Source organism: Chamaea fasciata, unplaced genomic scaffold, assembly GCF_029207755.1.
Source record: "Chamaea fasciata isolate MVZ Bird 193981 ecotype frontalis unplaced genomic scaffold, bChaFas1.0.hap1 SCAF_6, whole genome shotgun sequence".
In the NCBI taxonomy this organism is placed as follows: domain Eukaryota; kingdom Metazoa; phylum Chordata; class Aves; order Passeriformes; family Sylviidae; genus Chamaea; species Chamaea fasciata.
This window is the reverse complement of record NW_027094091.1, coordinates 68,709,655-68,726,437: the sequence shown is the minus strand read 5'-3', so window position 1 is coordinate 68,726,437 and position 16,783 is coordinate 68,709,655. Positions and strand designations below refer to the sequence as shown.

Genomic DNA, 16,783 nt, shown 5'->3' with positions numbered 1-16,783 from the left:
TAATATCCCAAATAAGAAAGTGAAAATGTTACAAATGGCAAGAGACACAGTTTCCTCCTTTAAATGCCTTTATTAATAAACAGGGGTCTTGAGGGGTGGCCTACGCCACTGCTGCTCCCTTTCGTCCACACCGCTGAGGAGGAGGTGCAATCCCCTTTGCTGCCTGTGCTGCAAAGTGGGAGATCTTGCCTCGCGGGGGTTCCAAAGAACTCTTCTTAGCTTATAGAGTCCAGGGGTGTCTTGCTCTTAAAGTACTTTGCCAGTTATGGTGAGATACAAAAGCTTATGAAAACCCTTGGCATAAATACCCTTGTGTATGGTCAGTCCAGTGCTGTCCTTGGCAGATTTAAACTTTGAGTTGGCTCGTTTTGGCCAGGGGCTCTTGGTGTTGATATGGTCCCATCATGCAGCTGGGCTCTTTTAATTCCCATAAGGGTGGCAGCAGCAGCCTGACTGACAGGCCGGTTGTCAGCAGGAAGTAGGAAGAGGATCTGACAGGAAGTGGAGCAAGCAGGGCACAAGCCAATGGGACAGGCTGGGTGCAGGCAGGGTGCAGGCAGGCAAAGCAGCAGGCAGAAATGGAGAGCAGTGATGCCAGGGAGCAGTGATGCCAGGGAGCAGCAACGGCTTGACTTGACGGAAAGGCGATGGAATCAGGTAAGTGGGATTTTGGGGTAAGGGATACAGAGTGGACAAAACTGCCAAACAGCATTATAACTCTTGAACTAAATTTAACAAAACATTACAACTCTATAACCAACAACTTATAACTTCATAACAATTCTTATCTATCACAATAATAACATAAACAATTAAATAAAACAGACACACAGTGTTCTGTTCCAAGATTTACAGAATGGAAAATAATGAAAAGAATGTGTCCTTTCCTCTTCTGTCTTAAAAGCAAAATGAAAGTGACAGGGGTGAGATTCCCCTGTGAATGACACAAGGCACCAGAAAGTTTTAAGCTGAAAGACAAATGAGTGGAGACTGGAACTATTTGACTTTTCAGTCTCTGAGATCTCTGTCCTCGCAAGCAGCCAGCATAGCATGGATTGCTGTTTTTAGCTCCTAGCTCCTTTTAGCTCTTTTGTAGCATTTATCTGACTAGAACATGTCATCTGACTAGAACATGTCATGACCTCAAGCTTATCACATTCTCACTTAGTAGCAGGGAACACAAATATCTCTTTGAGCATGGAAACACCTTCCAGGTTGCTCCGGGAACTGCCTACAGGGCCCCCCGAGGGTGAGTGGGACTCTGTGCACCACGCTGGCTGGGGGCACCTCTCCTTTGGGCTCAGCAGCTTAGTGTGTTGACAGGCAGCAGCCATAACCAAGGTCTAACTTTTGCTGGGGAAGGTCATCTCTCTTAAACACAAGCTGGGCACACTCAGGTAGTTCTGTTCCTTGGTGAAAGTTAGTGCGTACAGACTTCCTCTAGGCCTTGTTGACATGCAGGCCCTGGACAGAAGCTAAGAGCTATCTGAAGTTTAAGTGCCCAACATGCCAGTGCTGTGTTCTCTGGTCTCACTGGCTCCCCAGAATCCCCTTCAGATCTGTTCTTTACATGGGGGAAGTTTTCTGTGACTCACATCATGTCCTTTCATTTCCTTTTTTCAAAAGGAAATCCTTACTGTCAGTATTTAAGCAGTTTGATAGTGCCCTGCTCCACTCAGGAGGGCTGACAACTTTACAACAAAGCATTTATTAATTGGAAGTCACAGATAAATGGAAGGAAAGTTTTTTGTGGGAGGGCTTCTGTGATGAGGATTTGTTCATCACCCAAAGAAAATGTTTCAGTCTTGTATTTGGGAACCTGCACTCTCTTTGATCACAATTGAGAGGGCATTAACAAAGCAGAGGACAAAACAAATGGAAAGGATATTTCAGTGTTGACAAAACATGGGGTTTTAGTAGTAGTAGTCATCAAAGTGCCCCTGCTGTAAGCCAGCTGTCGAGGAGCCAGCTGTGCACTGCCTACTCTGCTCACCTGGCTGTCTACCCTTGCCCAGTGTGAATGCCCTTGCCTCACTGTTCCCCAGCCCACTTGGTTTTGTTTGGCCTAGGTGTCTTCTGGGTGCATTTAGTGCCATTCTGTAGCTAACTTCTAGGCAGAACGGCTTCTCTTCTCCAATACCAAATTGCTGCCCCATAGCTCTGTGAAATAAATAACTGGTTTAGGGGATGTGGGTTTTCCAGCACTGGCAAATATTTCAGCCATCCTAAAGGCTCAGAAGACACCAGCAGTGTAACACATGGAAAAAACTCTTTTGCAGTGGATCCTGTTCTGCCAGTGCAGAGTCACTTATCAAGGACAATAGCTCTTGGCTGAGCATTAATATGACAGAGTTGGGCATGCTGCCAAGGAAAACACTCCTTTGTGGTCTACGCAATGTTTCGCTGGCCTGTCATTTTGAGATCACCACTGACAGCGAACTGAAAACTGCCTTTCACCATTATTGGAAAGAAAAAGGAGACTACTCAGCGAAATGGATAACAGGCTTTGCTGAAGCCCCAGAGCAACAAAAGCAGTTTGGGTGGATCATGCATGTGTGTGTACGTGTGTGTCTGGGCATGTGTGAGCCTTACCACAGCTGCCCTCTGTGCTGGAGGAGCCCTGCACAGTAGGCAAGAAAGCTTTACCCTCTACAGAACAGAGGCTGGAGTGAGCCTCTTTACACTGGCTTCTGAGAAAACTCAGAGATGATACTGGCTGCACAACACAAAGAGTCTTTCAGCTTCGGAGATGTTGACTACAGGGATATCTTTGTACTCAGAAATTCTGCCTGTTTGTTGTCCCATGGATCATGGGATTATCTAAATTGGCTTTAAGAGGCTAACTTGCTTTTGCACAAGAGGCGTCCTGGCATTTAAATGGGAAGTTACAACAGAGGTCCATGAGGTTTCAATTATTTCTTAAGATGTCAGAATTAGGAGGAACAGTGCTCATTGATTCTCATCCTGTCTTTCATTCATGGGGAGTACCCTTGAATGTTCAGAGAAAGGCTGTCAGAAGGCATAAATGCCTGTAATGATTATCATTCACAGAGGAAGGAGCTGTGTGTTGATCCCAGTAATTATAGACCAGTCAGTCTGACCTCAGTACCTGGCAAAATAATGGAACAGTTTATACTGAGTGTCATCATGCAGCACCTACAGGATGGCCAGGGTCTCAGGCCCAGCCAGCACGGGTTTAGGAGAGGTAGGTCCAACCTGATCTCCTTTTATGACCAGGTGACCTGCCTGGTGGATGCAGGAAGGGCTGTGGATGTTGTCTATTTGGACTTTAGCAAGGCTTTTGACACTGTTTCCCACAGTATACTCCTGGAAAAGCTGGCAGCCCAGGGCTTGGACAGGAGCACTCTTTGCTGGGTTAGGAACTGGCTGGATGGCCGGGCCCATAGAGTGATGGTGAATGGTGCTGTATCCAGCTGGCAGCCAGTCACCAGTGGTGTTCCTCAGGGGTCAGTGCTGGGACCAGCTCTGTTCAATATTTTCACTGATGACATGGATGAGGGTTTTGAATCTTTCATTAGTAAATTTGCAGATGACACTAAGCTGAGAGTGTGTGTCAACCACTTGGAAGACAGGATGGCTCTGCAGAGAGATCTGGAACAGTTGGGTCAATGGGCAGAGTCCAACAAAATGAAGCTTAATGAGTCCAAGTGTCGAGTCCTTCACTTTGGCCACAATAACCCCCTGCAGCGTTATAGGCTGGGGACGGTGTGGCTGGACAGTGCCCAGGAGGAAAGGGACCTGGGGGTTCTGGTCAGCAGCCGGCTGAACATGAGCCAACCGTGTGCCCAGGTGGCCAAGAGGGCCAATGGCATCCTGGCCTGTATCAGGAATGGTGTGGCCAGCAGAAACAGGGAGGTCATTCTTCCCCTGTACTCGGCACTGGTGAGGCCACACCTTGAGTATTGTGTCCAGTTCTGGTCCCCTCAGTTTAGGAAGGACGTTGAGATGCTTGAATGTGTCCAGAGAAGGGCAACAAAGTTGGTGAAGGACTTGGAAAACAAGCCATATGAAGAACGACTGAGGGAGCTGGGATTGTTTAGCCTGGAGGAGACTCAGAGGTGACCTTATCACTCTCTACAACTTCCTGAAGGGTAGTTGTAGACAGCTGGGGGTTGGTCTCTTTCTCCGGGCAGCATCTGACAGAACGAGAGGACACAATCTCAAGCTGTGTCAAGGGAAATATAGGTTGGATATTAGGAAGAAGTTTTTCACAGAAAGAGTGATTAAATACTGGAATTGTCTGCCTGGGCAGGTGGTGGAATCACCATCCCTGGATGTGTTTAAAAGGAAACTGGATGTGGCACTTGATACCATGACCTAGTTGAGGTGTTAGGGCTGGGTTGGACTTGATGACCTTGAAGGTCTCTTCCAACCTACACATTCTGTGATTCTGTGATTCTGTGATTCTGTGTGGCTGCGACCATGCAAGGCATTAGTGATATCTGTGCCTTACCTGACATCACAGCCTGATACACAAGGATTGTTCTTGTCTCTAGACATTTGCCACTTCTGGCCTTTTCTTACTGCTCACACTTTTCATCTCCTAGCCCTTAAAAAGGAGTCTGCTTCCTCTCTAGTTACACAAGCACTAAAATTCGGTTAAGCAGATGAAGAGTACATCACTTCTAAATGGGACTGTTCAGATAAGTTCACTGTGATCCTGTTGATCCATTTTTTCTTAAAACCTTTATGTCAGAAGGCTTTTTGAGAGTCCTGGGGAAACTAATCTGCTGATGAAGTGAAGTGTCACCGAGGCTTTTGAGGCTGCTGCCAAACCATATTTCCCTGTGCGGGATCCTGACAGACAAAAACAGACTGGGAATGATGCTGCATGATGTAGCTGATCTGGTCACTGGACAAGCTGCTTCTAAAGTAGAAGAGTATGTGCTACTGAAGGACTATGAGCGTGGCTCAACTACTTCTAGAAATCACCTGAAAGGACACAAGCAGCCTGCACAAACAAAATGCAAGTGTCTGTGTTCAGGCTGCCTGTTGGGAGCCTGGTTCCTCTCTCCAGCTGCTCGTACAGGGGCAGCACAAGTTGCAGCCTGTCTTCAGGGAAAGGGACAACAGGCTGTGAGTGGCAGGATGTGAGCTTCAGACTGCTGAATCTGCAGAAAGCTGCTTTTCTTTCACCTCTCTATAGCTGCATGGAGTTTCATTGCAAACTGTTTTTAAGATAGCATTGAAGCATTTCCTCTTCAGGCAGAACTTCCTGTTTTGCCTACTCACTGTCCCCTCCTTTTCCCTTCCCTGTCTGAAATGGATCTTGCTTTTTGCACCACTGGTGTCCATGTGCTCAGCGCATGAAGGGAAATGTAACTCCCTCTCTGTCACCCCAAAAAAACCCCCCTATCAAACACTGAATTCTCTGCATGGTTGAATATCAAGGTGGTTTCAAAGGATGAAAATAAAAATTTTCTGTGGCTTCCAGCAGATTTCAAGATTTCGTGGTCAAGCCAGTTTGTTTTTTTTTTTTTTAGATACTTGATATGGGAAATGTATCATTATGAAGAGGACTTACTGAAACAAGCAGGTATTTGTGTCTCTTGGTGCATGTGTACAGAGAGACTTTGAGTTCAGAAAGCATGAAACATCCTTCACCCACGCCTAAATGGGCAATTTTGCTTTCAGAATAAGTTGAAACACCACTGGATGGGACATAACATGCTAACCTGTGTGACCAGGAGACTGCCACTGAGGTTGTGCTAGTCCCTTTGTTTAGCCATGTCCTGTCCAGAAAGCATACCAAGACCTTAGAATGAAAGATTTTGTCACAGTCACAAAGAAGCTTTGCTGCTCTGATAGACTCTATGGCTCAAGAAAGGTGGCTACCTATGTGATGGAGCCCCAGTTCTGGGGAGGAATCACTTATCTTTGGCTACAGCTGCCTGTTCTTTAGCCTAAGTACCCTGCACCCAATAGCTTGTATATAATAGTGCTTAGGACGTCCGACAAACTGTTATGAAGGGTTGAAAGATAATGATTTTGTACTGAGAGCAAAGAGTTCCAGGAATGAGAGCAGCTGGGACTACCAGTTATACAGGTGTGTTGCACTAGGAGGGCTCAGTGATGTGATTAAGTTCAGATCTGTTCTAAATCATTAAAAATAATTCTATTCTCCAGAGAAGAACTCTGTTGGGGGAGCACTGCACCAACAGTCTAGTGGAGTGACACCCCTGCCGTGGGCTGGGCGACTTGTACTTCAGAGCAGGGTGGCTGTTCATGCTTAGAAGAGATTATGGCCTGCTGTTCTTTCCAGGCTCTGTGTAGGGCTTTGCTGTAACTTTTCTCTGGCAGAGGGACAGCCAGACTGCACCTAACACAAGGTACAGATTTCCCTGAAGGACTTCTGTAAGTGGGGAGCAAAGGACTTGCACTTCAAAGTAACAATGCTTCAGGGACAAAGCTAAAGGAGCTCAGAGAGGCAATTGGAGAGTTAATCATACCTTTGATGTATCCTTATCTTATCAGGATATGCAGATATAAGGCCTCTGAGAGGCTGGTCAAGTGGTAAATTTTTGGTTGTGTAAAGACTGAGTCGATGAGCCTTGGTTCCTTAAGGTGAGCAAGGACTTTAATCCTAGAGCAATAAAAAATTAAAATGACAGTTTCAAACTCTGAACTGTAACTATCCCATAAAGCAGCAGACACAAGCAGAGGGGACCAAGGCTTGGGGTACACACAACATGTTGCATCCTTGGGGATATTTCAAGTCCTCCCAGCTTCTGAGGTTCAATGTCACTCTCTCCAAACTCAACTGGCTGCTCTTTGTAAACAAGATCCTGATCCACTTGCTTCACTTCCTACAGAAGAGCCAGCTCTGGGGCTGCCTGCCAGCATTATACTGTGCTGGAATTCAGTAAAGCACTTTTTCAGTCCAAGGAGGCTTGTCTTTGGGTTTTGGGAGACACATGCCCTTGCATCTGTTTGCTTGTTCAGCCCTCCCAGGAAGAAGTGTTTAATGGGGAGATAACCATTAGAAGGCTTGAAGGCTTTACTATTTTTTTTTTCATTCCTCCTAAATTATCTGCTTAGCAGCTGAAACGAGGAGGTACTGTCTACCTTTGTAGCTTGGTGATGTTGCCACTTATTCTGAGTCTAGGGATGGGCATTGTGAGCTTTACTGCCAAAGAAGCCATCTATCAAAAGTATAATTTTGACAAATATTGAGTGCTTGGCAGCCTGATACAGAAAGTGCTATCACTTGCCCTCAGACTTCCTACTTGAGCAAAAGAAAGGATGACTGAGCAGAGTACATGTGAGAAGAGAATGTCCTGGTTGTCTGCATTCTTTCAGATCAGCTTAATCTTCCGAGTGCCCTCCAAAGATAGCCTGAGTGACTCTTAAAAACAACTGTGTGATCAACTTCTGAGCATACTGTGCTTTCTCCAGCTGCCTTGACCCTTGGCAGCTGAACTGGACGGGCAACTATCAGTTCTCCTGGGCATTGTGTTCTTAGCTAATCACTAAGCTCAACCAGTTATGGTTATATGGGGAGTTGAGAGCAGAGGGAAAGGTTTGATTCCTGTTGCAGTGCAAGGTACAGAGGCCCTTCCCCATAGCCTCTAATTTCTATTTCTGTCAGCTCAGGCTACCAATGAGCTTCACTAATTTATTTTCCCCCCTTTAAATGATATGGGAAAAGGCCCTTCCTTCCAGTTTGCTGGATTGGTACAGGCTGAATGAGTGCCATGGCACACGGCTGGTTAACAGTCTTGTTTTTCCCATCTGCATGGGAAAATGACTGTTCCTCTAAAGCTATTGCTGTGTGCATTAGGTTGCTGTCCTTCCTGATTCTGCATCCAGCGGCAACTTCCTCCCTTCAGATAAAGTGAAGTTTATCTACAGAATTCTTAGCAACTGGAGGAACAAGTGAGAAAGGCAATCATGAGATCTGCTGATATGAGCTAGGCTCACAGTACTGAAGCTGAGCATGTCTTCCCTCACAGGGCCCACAAGAACAATTCCCCCTTCGAAATGGCAAATCAGTGTTCTCGAACACAAGGCTGGCATGCAAAGAAGTTTAAAGCAGCCCATTAAACACATTACAGCAGAAATGTTAACACTGCACTCAGCCTTAGTTTGTGTACTGATGATGGGATAAACAAAGAACTTTGGGGCTTATGTTCTGCTTATTACATTTGAATTTTGTGACACATTTTATAGTACTTAAACTGCATTATTTTAACTACATGTATAAGCACAAACTATATACACATGAACTGTGCACTCAGTATCCAGGCCTACTGTTTTGTCAGGAGTCAAAGGTCAGGGTTCTGGATGATGGGACCTTAATTTAAATTTAGCTTTAAATTGTGGTCTCAAAGACTTCCCTGTGTGTGTCTATTTAGAGGCATTTCAGCACTAGGTAAAGAACACTGGCTTTTAATTACAGAAGGGGAAAAAATGAAATGGAAACTAGTTTTGAAATGATACATAAGTAGGATAAATTGTAAAATGGATTAGAGTTTCTGAATCTACCTTTCTGACTGAACAGTGAAGCTAGCAAGCACCTGTTCATATGGAGTGCATATGACACTGATGTCTTTAGGAGTAAGACTTCAGGCCTCACTAAGCCAGGAATTTCAGTTTGGTTCTGTATTTCTAGAACCACTGTATCCTCTTTGCAGATCTTTAACACATCTTATGTCATTTAGCACCAAACTGATTCTGCCACCCCTTCTCTGTGAAGACTTGAGATGACAGTCCTTGAGACAGCTGTTTCTTCTGCTGTGCTAGAGCCTCAATGTCCTTCTAAAGTAGTGAGTTGTCTTGGAAAAGCTAACATAATTTACTTGATGGAAAGAGGATGTAAATGCCACTTAGTGGCATTCTGGCCTTACTTAGTCTGTCTAACAGAAAATGAGCAACTTTGGTCTGACAGTAGTGCTCTGATACTCACTTTCTGAGACTGGGATCAAAAGTCATACATGACATTTGGCGTAGTACAGCGGACGATCAGTCTCTGCTGCATCAGGTGCTATACAAGGCAAAAAAGTAATTAGGTAGTAAACAGCTCTGAGATTCCTGTGGCTGTGCTCCAACACTATCAAGTGTCCACTGTTCTCCAGTGCCTGACAAGCTGAGAGCACTTGGTGGGGACTACCAAAGGGTCTCTCTTCACTGCTCCTAATCACAACACAAGTGCAGGACCCTAAGGTCTTTGGGACACCTGCAAGTGTGAGTTCACCTTTTGAGCCGTGCTTCATAAGGATCTTACCTATGCTGGCAGTTGGAGTAGGGACCCTGATGAAGTCAGTGTCAATTCAGAGTGGGAAGGAATCTAACAAGTACCTTGTACTTCTTTTTCTGTCCCTAGGTAAGATGGATTCGTGAGCTGTGGGAGAGGGAAAGGGAGGAGGTAAGATATGCAAGCAGCTCTAAGCAGCTGGAACTAGATCTCTCCTAGCTGCACAGTTACAATTTGTCAAACAAACAATGCTCAACTGTTTGCCTTTAGAGTAAACAGGACCTGAACAAAGCCTCAGCTGTATGTGTGTGTGCTTTTGAACCTCCTTGCATTTACTTTGCTGGCTGTCCATGTGCTGGTCAGTGTGTGGCTTGTATCTTTAATCAAAGACAAAAGGAGAGGGATGGGCAGGCGAACAACCCTTCCACACACCGGGGGACCTGCATTTAATCTGTGCCAGGCCTATGGTCTGTCCCTGGTGTATGTGAAAGATTGCGGTATGTAGTTCCACGTGTTCATAAAAGCAGAGCTGGAAAGTAAGTTCACATGAACCAGGACAAGCTACAATTACCTCATGGAGCTCTATAAATAAAACAGCTGTGAGTGAAGCTCATAAGCACAGCTAATTTGGTTTACTAACATGGTCATTAGGACTGCATGGTGAGAGAGGGTGAAATGAGCAGCTTGGTGCTCCCCACACATCTTTATGTGCACCTCAACACCAGTCTGCTGCACTGTATCACCTGGCACCCTGGAGAGTCACCGTGAGTGACTGAGAAGTCTGAAAATCCCTTTCTGTTTTGTAGAAGTGAACATCTCAACTATTTATCTTCAGCCTAGTAAGTCATGTAGCTGGGATTGCTGATAGACAATCCACTCCTGTGTTCTTGGATCACAAGACAGCTTCCTCTGTTCAGATTGTGAAAGCTGGAAACAGTGAGGTATGCTTTATTTTCCATTATCCTTTTCAACTGTAGATTCTCAGAAGAATAACAAGATGTAGCTCATTTGTCACTGCTCCTAGTGATGGGAAGGAAGAATGAGGGGAATGTGTCCCATAGTTCCAGACTGAACTGGAAACAGAACAGTGAAATTCTGGTGAAATGAAATAAATTAGTCTAATTAGCCTGCCCACTTAATTATTTTCTTTGTGTCAGTTTGTCCGTGTTAAATGATATGGAGGGGAAGACGTGATGTGTGTCTGTTTAAGAGCATTTGGAAATCTCTGACATTAGGGAGGGAAAAGAGGTGGGACGGTGAAACATCAGACAGAGAAAAGGAATGCTGGAATTAAAAAAAGAAGTATTGGAGTGATAGTGATTGGACACTCAGTTTAATTTATTTGCACACAGTGAAGGATTTCTCATCCAGGTAGAGACAGGATGATGCTTCAGTCGGTATGCAGCACTGAGAATAACAGGCAAAAGAATTGCCCTCCCCACAGGCACAGGAACAGGCTGTGTCATTAAGCCCCTGCAAACAGCACATTAAAATCCCCACTCATTTTCTGTCTGCTTTCCAAGGTCCTCGAGGAAGCTGAAGAACTATGTTCTCTAGTTACGCCCTGGCCACACTGTTGTGCTGGAGCCTTTCAGTGCCAAGGTCTCTGTCACAACACCAGTCTCCTCCTCAACTGCCACCTTTCAGTTTGTTCTGTCCACAGAAGATGATGCCAAATGGCAGCATAAACTGATCCTTGGCTCACAGTTATTTGGCAAACCAACCCTGGAACTGATTAACCTTTAACTTCACTTATCTGCTTAGCAGCCCAGCTCTCTGAAGCAAGAGATTGGCACTGGCACCGGCAGACTTGGGAAGGTGACACGGTATCAGCCCGTACTGAGTCTACACTCAAAAGGTTTCCATAGGGGTACAAGGGAAGTGCCTCAGGAAGGCTGAAGAATTAATGGCTTCTTTTCTGATGTGCATGGGACTAAGCCTGCCAATATCCAAAGGCAAGAGAGTTTTCTGAGGCCCTATACGATCAAAAAAGGCTGGGAATGTTTAAATAGCCAAGGGCATGCTTTAATGGACTATAGACAGTTCCTAGCACAAGTGAGACTAAATGGAACTTGTATCCCCTAACCAGGCACCCAAACTTAATACCTTGGAGTTCAAGAAATGCAACCAAGGTGCTCATGCAGCAAACAAGTGGTCTTCACAGTGTATGTCACTTACCCCCTTCAGATCAGCCCTACCCTTTAATGCACGTGAGTCCCTTTTCCAGCCTGTATGTTGCAAGCTGGAGTTGTGCAGATTGGGGATTTTGCTCAGTTAATCACTGCAGAAAAATCAAAAAGCTTTTGAAAACTTTCAAATTAAATTAAGTTACTGTGTCAGAACTGAGAAACAGAGCACTGCCAGGCTTCTGTTACAGCAGAGAGCAAGAGCAAGACAGGGGAGGAGGGGAACATAGAGAGACAGCACAATGGCAGCCAGTGGCGAGTCCTCCTGTGGAGCAAGACTGTCTCCTGGCAACGTGTGGCAATTGGTGGATGGAGCAAAAGGAGCCTGAATGAGGCGCCAGGGTCCATTTCAAGTGTTTTGGAGAAATTCACTATTCACTTATTGCAGACCTGTCTAGCTTATTAATAATGCCTTCTTCTGCTGCAACCCTGGCTGCTACAGAAGCTCTGACAAGATGGGTATGCAGGGCACAGATCTGCCCATGGAAGAGCTGGGCAGTGCTTTTTGCTTGGCCCTCTTTTGGACCCATTCCTCGGCCTTTTGTTGCCAAGCATTCGGTTGCCATGCCAACTTTTTAGCATTAAATCATAATCTAGGCACAGCAGGAGGCTGAAAGCCCTCTCAGGTCTAGCCCCTGTCCTCTCCCCTGTGATTGTCCAACTGGTTGTGTAAGCAGGACTGGCTGCATGCTTTGATGGCTTGTCAGCAACAGCCCAGATGAAAACTTACCAACAGGGAAATGACAGTTCCCTTTGGCAGTGGGTACAGACATTAATGGGAATTATGCCTGGAAGATTTCTGCCTTCCCAGCTTTGCCACCTGTCTCAAACCAAGCCCTGTGTGTCACTCAGCTTGCAGTGCTCCACTGGCACAAGATGCTGGTGAGCTGAAACAGGCTTTGGTGTTTCAGGCTTGCTTTGCACTGCCTCATTCCCCTCACAGTAGGACTGTTCTGGGCTATTAAAGACATACTAAAGGCTGTCAGGATCGAGGTATTACAACAAGAAATATGCTGTTGATAACAATGTGTATTAGCTCATTAAAATGGTGAAATATGTTGAGTGCACAAATCATGTGTATTATCCTCCCATAACAGCTCAAAACCAAGGTATATACTAATGCTGAAATGGCTCAAAATAAATATGAGAAGTAAGGCTGTGTTTTGCAGAGAAGAGATGAGGCCTGAGTTCTCCCTCCCAACTGTTAAACTGTTTTGCAGCAGAAAGCTTTTTGTTTGTCCCTTCAGTGAAGCTGAATACCCACAGCTTGCAAATTATCATTACATGAAAACAAGTCAGAAAAATGGGAACAGAGTTTTAGACAAGCTTTGTCAGGAGAAGAAATTTGACTGATCCTGCCTAAGCCTTAGTATTCCCATCTGGGGTGTCAAGCATCACTGGGGAGCATTGTATACCAAGTCTATATTCTTTAAATACTTCAAATCTCACCCTTAATATTGGTGGAGGTTTTTCATAATTTCAAAAATAAATGGAAAACTTCTCTTTGCCTCCCTCTGGCACTACAACACTGGTGTGGAGACCATCCCAACAATACAATTACATTAGGTTTTAAATTTTGCTGTAGAGATTCCTGTTAGTCAAATATTGCTTGGGCTGTTCTTTACCTGCAGTGTGGGGTGAAAGAGCAGCTCTGCTTGCTGTTTTTCTGTTTGCTGCAATGCAGTTCAGTAACAATCAACATGATCTCCATGTCAGTCTGTTGACTCCTTCCTCTGGAGCTTCCCATGGCTTTGATCGTGGATAGTCAGGGAGGGTGGGTGGAAATGTGCAACAAAACACAGTGTTTTTTCCAACCCCAGCGAGTAAGCCCATGGTTGACTTTAAACCGCCTCAGAACTAGGGCTGTGGTTTGGAAATTGCCTTAAGATCTTCTGAAATACCAAGAACTCAAAATCAAAATAAAATAGATATTTCTACAGCAACACGCATTACTTTCAGTCTCATAAGAAAGCAATGATTTGTTATGCCTCTGTTTTATCTTTTCTTTATGTGACACTCTTGGAGATTTCTACCTGTAAGGCTTATAAGAACCTTGATGGTTGTCTGCACACAGCTCAGATAATGCAGGAGGGAGACTACTAGATGATTTCCATGTCCAAGGTAAAAGGTATCTGCCTCCCAGGGAATGGGCCTTTAATTGGAAGGCAGTCAGCTATGTTATCTAGAGTGACTGATACTGCTTTCTCTTTATGGCAGTAGATGGTCTCACGCAGCTTTCACTTCAATTTCTGGAGGATTTTATGCTTTACGGAGGAAAAATTACCCTTTGTTATGTCAGTTAAAGAATGTAAGCTAGAGAGGTTCCACAGATGGGTATTTCTGACTCTATCACTACAAACCACAAATCTCATGTGAGCTGTTCCTTGTTTGAATAGCTGCTCTGGAAATCTTATAATTAAGGGAAAGTTTTCCGGGGAATTATAAATAGTCCTCCTATATGATGCCAAAGAGAAGCAGAAGAAGCAAATCCTAGAAATACAAAATCGGGTAAGCAAAGACATTTCTGCTTGAAAAAAGAAAAAACACCATGTTTTGGGATTGACTTGGGACTTGCTGTCTTAGCAACTGTAAACAGAGTGTGCTCATTTTAAGCATATTTGAGCCATTGATGTGGGGTTGTGGGCATCTTGGAATGGGATGAGTAGGCTGATGGTGTAATGCTGACTAAATTCTCCCAGATGACCTGCCATTTGCCCTCAGATCAGCAAGGATGCAGAGAGAGGACAAACTCTGCTTTTAGGAGCGGTTAAGTTCAGATAGGCAGTATTACCAAGGCTTTGGATGTAGGGTAAAATATGTTGTGATTTTTATTTATTTATTTTTTTAATAATAAAAAGAGGTTGCTCCTAAAGTAATTACATAACACTTGCCACAGAAGTCATCAGAGTATATTACATTTACCCATCTGTTGGTTGTAACACTTCTGCTCTGCTACGGTCCTGAATGCAGAAAATGTTGTCCATCCCTTGGGAACACTTGAGCATCCCAAATTACTTGGCTGAGGCTAGGTTCAGAGCCTAGTTACTGCTCTGTGACTGTGCTCTGTGCTGTCCCACAGCTGATTCCAGATGTCCCTTGAAGAGAATGATTGCAATGCCATTTCCAAGCTGATGGGCAGCTGGGGTGGTCAAAACAAGCCTTAGACCCATATCAGGTTCCCTGTTCACAGTGGGAGTTTCACACTGTGCTTTATTGAACAGTTTCTCAAAAAGCCTATTTTAGTAAGGCAGTTGTTAGAAGATTTGAAATACAGTCCTAGTACTAAAATATGATGTTTTTTAAAAAGGGGAGGGGACACACACACCCATGTGGAACTGTTTCCTATGTATCCCTCAAGCAAACCTCAGCAGCTGACGAGCAGAAAGTTTTCTTTAGTTTTCTTTTAACTGTCAGGTTTGATATGTGGAAGCTGCCATTTCAGCTAGGTTTGCTCACACATATCCTAAAAAGAAAAAAAATCTTTCTGAATTAATTAGTATCTCTCACAGCTCAGATGATAGTGGAATAAAATTCGGCATGCTGTTGAGTAACAGCACCACAACCCATTCCTTGACAATGGGAAATATTAAGTCTCACTCCTGTGTACCGTGATTCTTCTTTGGCTCCAGAAGTAGGGAAGCAGGAGACTCTCCTTTTGATTAGTCAGTGGCTCTGAACACCCACAGCAAAGAAAAAAAAAACACCGTAACTTCATATACGGACTCTGCAGGTTGAAGCTTCCACTCAAAATTGCATAGAGAACTTAAGCAATGATTTTGTCTGGAAGCAGGTGTTAGACTGAAGCTAAAGTTCATGGCCTGAATAGCTCTTTAAGAAGTTATGCGCATTACAACATGACATGAACAGCTGACATGTTTCTGACTGTGGCTGAACTCTTTTGCCTCCCACATGTTGTAGTTCAAGGAGTTATTTCTGATAAAATAGTTGCTCTAGCTTAAAACTTGTTTCCAAAACAGTATACCATGTGCAAACTGCTTTAAGATGTGAATCTGTCCACTCTGCACTTGATGTAAAATAAAATATCCCCATGGAAATGGTGTCTGGTTCATTTTAAAGCTCTTATATTCACCAGTGTGGACTTGATTACTGATGAAGGTGAAATGTGCTGAGTGTTTATGGAGATTTTTCTTTCTGATGATCACTAGAAAAGTCCCAAAGGAAATGAATCTGGCCCTATTTCTTTTAGTGCCTTTAAGCTAAGGCAGGAAGCAAATGTTTTTCTTCTTGTAAAATGTTATAAAACAATTGTGAATCTTTGCAGGGGTACCAAACTCTGCAACAAGACCATTCTTTACAAAAGAGACTTTAATTGCATGTCACCAGTTGTAGCAGCACTGCTTTAGCTGACCTTCAGTTTATCTTCTGTCCAAAAGTGACACATTGATGTGTTGTGCTTGGTCCCACATTTACATTTGCATGTGTTCTATAGGAATAAGCTGGGTCTTTTCTCCCTCCCCATTCAGTTAATTCAGTGTTTAAGCTTCTGGATTTATCTGTTTCCTGTCCAAAACACACAGAGTAAACCTCTGCAGAGCATTCTAACAGAAACAGGTACCAAAAAATACTGTGGCTCCGCTGTCTTCCCAGGTGTTACACCTCCCAGTGCACAAAACTTCCAGATTAGCCGATCAGATGGAGTGTTGCTATTTTTCAACTGTTTTTGCTGTGTGTCAAGTCTTGACACTGAGCCAGTCTGAACTGGCAGCAGATCTCTGGAATACGCCACAGGGAGAGCTGCAAAACAGAGTCATTTATCTTTGAAACAAAAGCCCTGAAGATGGAATGTCTGCTTCCCTTCTCTTTGGACTAGTGTAAAACAGCCACAACTCCTCTGAAATTGAGAGCAGAACTGCAGGACGAAAGAACAGAGCTCTTGCACTGTATGCTCTGGTACATGTGAAACTGCAATTTATATGATAGACAAACATCTACTACTTCATTGGTGAGAGAGGGCATGGTGGAACACAAAAACCTAGCATTCCTTGGGAAGCTTTTTTAGATTGATTTGGGGTTTTTACAGTGCATACTCCCTACACTGCTGGTGTAATTCCACAGTCAGTGAGAGCTTCTTTAGGCTTTAGATGATGACACTGACAGAGCTTGGCTAATGCAATTCCATCCTCTTGACAACATGCTTTCTTGTCTCAAAAAGTAACAGAGTTCAACAATTTGCAGAACGTTGTGTTATGCGTTTTGGAAATTAGTCTGGGTCATCTTTTGCCCCCTTGTACTCTAACAACAATCCAGAGAAAGTGCTGATGTAGTGATGTTTTGCTGGCTCACTGCTGGTGTGAGATCAGGCCAGGTGCTTAGAAATCTCCTGTGTTCAGGGCTATTTTGAAACGATCTGATCAGGACTGCC

The 16,783-nt window shown here is 44.2% G+C and overlaps 1 long non-coding RNA gene across 1 annotated transcript; it reads left to right on the top strand.

The window, feature by feature from the left end:
• Positions 1-283: 283 nt before the first annotated feature.
• Positions 284-15,472, top strand: LOC136291533 (uncharacterized). The gene is made up of 4 exons (XR_010721597.1): positions 284-657; positions 5,505-5,557; positions 10,021-10,155; positions 10,738-15,472. It is a non-coding gene; the product is annotated as an uncharacterized lncRNA (long non-coding RNA).
• The last annotated feature ends 1,311 nt before the right edge of the window (positions 15,473-16,783 follow it).